The sequence below is a fragment of the Hydra vulgaris genome, chromosome 09 (genome assembly GCF_038396675.1).
Source record: "Hydra vulgaris chromosome 09, alternate assembly HydraT2T_AEP".
Classification (NCBI taxonomy): domain Eukaryota; kingdom Metazoa; phylum Cnidaria; class Hydrozoa; order Anthoathecata; family Hydridae; genus Hydra; species Hydra vulgaris.
Window position 1 is genome coordinate 54,945,724 of NC_088928.1, and position 6,777 is coordinate 54,952,500.

At 27.0% G+C, this 6,777-nt stretch overlaps 1 protein-coding gene across 1 annotated transcript in view; it reads right to left on the reverse strand.

The window, feature by feature from the left end:
• The window catches only part of LOC100206343 (tyrosine-protein kinase receptor torso), a 142,487-nt gene that overhangs the window by 36,188 nt on the left and 99,522 nt on the right, over positions 1–6,777 (reverse strand). The gene's annotated exons all lie outside the window — the stretch shown is intronic.

Here is a 6,777-nt window from a genome sequence, read left to right on the forward strand (position 1 = left end):
TAGGGATGGTCTTTTACATCAAATTTTAGATATTAGATTCTTTATAACACAAGTATTTTACAAACTTTAAGATTTATTTTCAAATGCAAGCAATTTATACAAGCTCTAGTGCTATATCTATGCTTGATATTGGAAAAAGATATAAATTTAATTCCTAAGAATTATGGGACCACTACAGTCAAAGAGACTTCTCATTTTTAGATTTATTAATTTTTTCAAAAAATTATTCAATTAAAATATGAATAGTCTCACTTTTAAATTTATTAATTTTTTATACTCTTATAAAATTTTAAAAATTTAAAAACATATCTTCACACAAATATTGAAATAATTCAAAATGAGCAGATAATCATGTATGTGCTGGTAAATGGAAAGTAAATTCTAAATTTACAATTCTGTTAAAAAGTAAGGGTGCACAATTAAAAGTAGGATGACAATTGTTTTCAAAACAATTGGGATTGGCCGATGGTTACGAAGACCAGTGTCAGATTAGGATTTGCCATTGCTAACTTCATCTTTGTCACTTGTTACTTGCAATGTGTTATCAATTTTTCGGAAAGGCTTCTTGTACAGCACTACTTGAACTGCCAAATGCACTCCATGGGTTTTACATCTTTGATGCTCAGTTGGAACCAGTTTTCCAATCTTAATCATCGTGGAAGCCCCATCCATAACTGAGCTGACAATGTTGTCACCAATGTTCAACCCACATTTAAAAACTTCATTAGATTTTTCTGTGACAACTGCTGCAGGTTTCTTCAGCTGGCAGAGATCTATAAATTCGTGTCAAGCACAGATTCCAATTACAGCATCTTTTTGATGAATCATAGTGTTTATGGACCTTTAATTTTTTAAAGAAATGTACTCATCTCAAGCCTTCCCAGGAAACGCATGCGGTTTTTTGTCTTGTACATGCATGAAAACGTTTTTATTTTTGACAACTTGATCACCGCTGTTTGCAAGTTTTATTATGTTAGACATTAATATTATACTTTACAGATTTATATTAGCGTTTTATTATATGTTTATTAAGCATTTATATTTAAAATTTATATTATATACTTCATGGAAATAACTAATATTAAAAAACAAAAAAACTAACAAAATAAGAAATTTAAATAAATTTAAATTAAAAAAAAAAGCAAAAATTAATAATTTAAATAATTTGTGTACTTTTTTTATTTTTGTATTTTTAGGGTGGCTGTTCTTTTCGAAATTGGATACAAAGAAAAAAAAAAAAAGCAGTTTTAAGTTAAACAAATTTAATGACATTAAAAGAATACACAAGTTATTCAAGACTTTTATCAATTACTATTTAAAAAAAATATTTTGTTATTTACGCTATAAGTAATTTAAAATTTTAGTTATTTTGTTGTTAGTAATTTTAAAGTTTTAGTTTTTAAAGATTTTTTTTGCAATACAAACAACTACTTAAAAAGATATTGCTATTTTTTTGTAAAATATATATATATATTTTTTAATGTAACAAGAATTTTTTGCTATATAATAAATAAATTATTAATATTTGATATTTAATAGTTTGGTATTATCAGTTGCCATCATTGGAAAAATTGTCATTGTCTGTGTATTCTTCTTCTTGTTCATCTAAAAACAATACACATTCATCACTGGAAAAGTCGTCACTGTCGTTGAATGCTCCAAATTGTTTCTCCAAACCCAAAAGTTTATTTGTGGATGAACGAATTTCACTTTCAACTGCTATAAGTGATGCAATATTTTTATGATTCTCAGCATATTATATAGTCTTGATTTAAGTTGATTTGTTTCATCTCTAGTTGTGAGTTATAATCTGTGGTTGATGCAATGTATGATAACTAACCAAGGATGTTTTTTTTTAAATTAAGTTATCGCACCATTATATATACCCATATTAGCATTTGCTCCATCAGCTGTTGTTGAAATCAATTTTTTACAGTAATTTGCAGTTGATAGTGGAATTTTAGGTTTACATATAGGGTTTTCAATAAAAACACTGTCCAATACCAATTTTAAGGAATCAGCATCAACTCCTTCAAAATCTGTCATTTGACATAGAGCCACAAAAAAATAACACAGCACACCAGCATTTTCAACTCAAAATAATATAGCCTCTTTTTCGATTCCGGTTTTCCTAGTCTGGCTCCCATCAAAAAATAAAGCCATAAAAGCCATGTTAGAAATAATAGCAGCTACTTTCTCCTTTATTGTTTCTTCAATGCAATGAATAAATAGCTCTCTGGCTACAAGACTATGCAGCATAATTTGATGCAGGACCATTTCATAAACCGTGCGCATTAACTTTAAATATGACTCAAAAGTCGATTCTTTTATTTGAGATTCAATAGCGTTTGTCATTATGATACTTTCCTCTATTTTTATTAATATTATTTATAATGATAGTTATTTATAATGATAATCTTATTAATATTATTTATAATGATAGTGATAGTGATTCAATTGTAGTAATAGTTTTTATGGTTATTGTCCTAATTTTTGCAATTGTTATGTTTATTTTATTAATTTCTGTCGTAGTTATTAACTTTACTATAATTATTTTTACCATTAGTTATAATTTTTAGTAAAATTGTCATGATATAGTTACTATTTGTTTTTTTATTCACATTATTATTAATATTATTATTTTTATTATATTATTATTGAAATTATTAATATCATCTTTATTTTATAGTGCTTTATTTTCCTTTCTTTCTTTTTTTTTTTTTTTATTTGTTTACTTATTTATAACTCTTTCTGTGTTTTATTTGTTTTTTGTTTTTTATCAGGTGTCACTCCATTGACTAGTTTTTAACTATATGAGTGACACCTAACCTTATTTATGTGAGTTTATAAATATTATTGTAAATTTTCATATTAAATAAATGGATTATATTCTAAATGCCTTTAAGTTACATTTTGTTGATGAATGCCTTATAACCTGAAAAATCATAATATAACGTAATTTATAATTCTTTATTTATAATGTACTGTATTTTATTAACATTTAACCTGATGTGTTACAATGTCAGTTCCATTTAAAAAGCGTTTAAAGAACTAGTAGTGCAACCAAAAATTAATGTTTTACTTATGTTGTTTGAATAATATTTGAAAAATTGATGTTGGAATTATGTTGCTATGCTTAGCACATAGTTTGCACCTGTTTTGTGTTTTTACCTTAAACTTTCATTACTTCATAATCAAGAAAATTACATTTCCATGACAAAAAAGTTTCTAATGACTTTGTTATAGCTTTTGTACTCATTTTGTCTCGCATTTGATTCCGATTTCATTTTTCCTTTAAATCTTGGCCTTTTATTTAAAAAAGGCAAATAAAAAATTAGCATCATTTCTTTTACAAATGTATTGTTTTTGTTTAATGCCTGTATGAAACTGTTTCCTTATTACTTCTGAATTATTTTACAGAATTACTTTAGATAATGAACATAATGATTGGTAACAAAAAAGTAACGGCTATTGCGTTAGGGTTAGATAATAAAACCAAATATTTTATCTTTTAACATTTGTATTAATGACTTTTTACTACTATATTGTCTTACCTGATGAAAATACATTATTTAATAATTAGTTTTGCAATAAGTCAATGAATTTAGTTAATTTTAATTAAGATTATTTTTTATATGGATTGAAGAATAATAACTTCTAAAATAAGTATACTATTTATTTCTACTCATATGCATAAATAGCTTATTTGGATAAGGCGTTGGCTTGGTATACGAAATGTTGGTTCAAGACCCATCTCTTCCTGAACTTTTTTTTTTTTATACACACGCATACTGCTGAATGTTAATAAAATAAATAAGTAATATCAGAAAAAATTGATTGCAAAATTTGTGTTTTAATAACATATAAAAGTATTGGGTTTATAAAATTTGTTTTTAATTTTACTTGTTGAAACTTAGTTTTTTCTGCAAAGTATAGAAAGGCCTAATATAATAAAACTTGCAAATGGCCGTGATCATGTTGTTTAAATTAAAAATGCTTTTGTGGACATACAAGACGAAAAACCGCACCCATTTCCTGGGAAGGCTTGCTTCTAGTGTAATTGAAAAGTGTTTTCAAATGTTCACTAAAAACTTGAAATTGATTTTATGATCTCACATCAGCAGCAAACCTCTTAACTGATTGGTTTGCTTACTTGAGATTTTTTGGAAAATCATAACCTTTTTCACATAGTAAAAATCATTATTTACCAAAATTACAGACATAAATCTGTAAAACAATTTTACTGATTTACCGGTCAAAGCTCAACTAATACAATTGTATTTTAACTTTTTCTAGCAAAATTTAATTTAGTTCTTTTCTGCAAAAAAATAGTAAATATTTCCAATACCAGTGCAATTGCATAGCATATTGAAAAAAAAAAAAAAATTATGATGTTTTAAAAATAATCCGCATCGGCCAATGGTTACCAAGACCGATGTTAATGCATCAACAAAGTGGTGTATGCACCCCTTTGTAAAAAGATGTTTCCTCAAAGGATATTTTGCAAATTCTTTGTGATATTCAAAGTATTGCCACCTAAAACAGTTTTTAACAAATGTAAAAATCTTGCCCCATTTACATTGTCAAAGACAAGCATTAATTTATATAATATTAATAACAATAGTAATATAATAGTCAAAATAATTGTTTAATAATTTAATCAAATTTTTTTAAAATTTAATCAAAATTCCCTTTTTTCTCCTCTCAAAGTTGTCAAGCCTAAAGCAACAAGTCAATCTTCAAATTTGAGACTGCTAATTGATGAAGCAAGTTTAGTTACTCTATGTTGTGTTTTTGTAGTCACATTACAGCCTCATTTCATGAGCAAAATCAAATAGTGCGCAAATGAATGTTAAACGAAATGATCTCATAAGTTGACAGTCGAATCTTGCACACAATTACTTTATTTGTTCCAGCATTTAATTAATCTAATTGCCAAAGTTATTTGATTTTTCCATTTAATAATTGTAAAAATAATAACTCCAAGTTCTCATTCAGACTCAGGATCATAAAGCTGTGTACCATTTATCAAAAATAACTTCAGTATTAATCCATCAAAACCATAAGTTTTTCAGTTTAGCAACAATCTGTAATGAGCAACTGTTTTATATGCCTCCGGAAAATCCAGTATAAACACATCAACTAGAGTATAATTTTTAATGTTTAACGTTACAAAATAAATTTTTTGCTAAATGTAAAACTTATGTTTGCTTTCCATGATTTTTCTTTATGAATTTGTGTTGATGTTCTGTTATCAAAATCCTTTTTTAAATATAAATTTCAATTTTGTCTAGAATATTACCTACTAGTATCTTACACACCACTGATCTATGATTAACAGCAACTACTTTGTAATCTTTTTTTAAAAAGAGGAGTTATAATTGCAGATCTAAATGGATTTGGGAGTTAACTTGATGTTAAAGGTTCTCTGAAGATTAACGTTAATGGAAGTGCAAATGCCTTTAACATTAATCTTCAATGCAAAAGAATAATTTTTTAACATAATAGGGTGAAGCTAATCATGTTCAAAGACTTTAAAGTAATGATTTCAATAAATGTCTGATATTGACTAAATTAAATTAGATTAAATGTCAAAAAATAACTAAATTAAAAGAAATAATATTATAATATAATAGAAAGCTGTAGTAGTTTGAAACTACGAGTGAAATTAAGAGTAATTAATTTTACTTTGAAAGCATATACATTGTTATTCTAGGTAAATAAATTAAATTATAAATTACATATCATATAGCTCTAGATATTTATCAATGCGAGTTTTGAAGAAGTTCAAGCTTTTACTTTTGATGATAAAATCTGGTAGTTTTGTTCCACATTGATGAGACTCTATTAGTTGAAAATTGATGACGATTATTGCAGTTTTTAACAACTTCTCTTCTGATTTTGAAGTTATGACCCCTGGTGATGGGCTGATATGAGGCAAAAATAGTACAATCTAGTTCTACAATATTTACATTTTGAAATAGTTTGTACATTTGAATTAAGCTGCCTTTTTTACATCTTTTTTCATTGACATTAATGTTCAGTGTGCTTAAGCCAAGTATCTTAATTCTTGTTTAATAACTTTATTTTTAAATCTGGGGTATCCATTTAGTGGCATAACGTTAAACTTATTCAAGTGTAATAATATCACTTTTAAGGTATGGGCACCATGCTTGCATTGCAAATTCAATATGAAGCAAGCTTATGGAGAATGCTTTAGATACATCAAAAATAATAGCCCTTGCTTCCCTGCTCCCATTTAATGCACAATAGAATCTTTCAGTTAGAGAAGTTAACAAGTCAGCCATAAAACAAGAAGGTTGAAAACTTATTGATTCTCAGAGAGTAAGTTATTAGACTAAAGATAGGATGTTAAAAATTTTGTTGAATAAAGACTCAAAGACCTTGCTAATATTAGAAAAAAGACTGATCGGACAATAGTTGGAGGGGTCAGAATTTTCTCCAGAGTTTTCAAAAAATGCAACCACAGGTGCTATTTTACAGCAGGCAAGAAAACAAGTTTCAGTCAAGCACTTATTAAAGAGTTCAGAGAGAATTAAAGAGAGATCTGGAGAACAGACTATGTAAGAGTAGGAGTAACTACCAGCCAGCCTCAGAATCATTAAACTGAGTTTTAGAGCTTTTTTTGGAGATAAAAGAAAGAGTTGCAAAGTCACTATCAAAAAGGCACAAGTAAAAATCTAGAGTCTAGAAAATCCAGCATTCATCACCCTTGGCAAGAAAGAATGTAACACAAGTTTATACCTACACCAACCT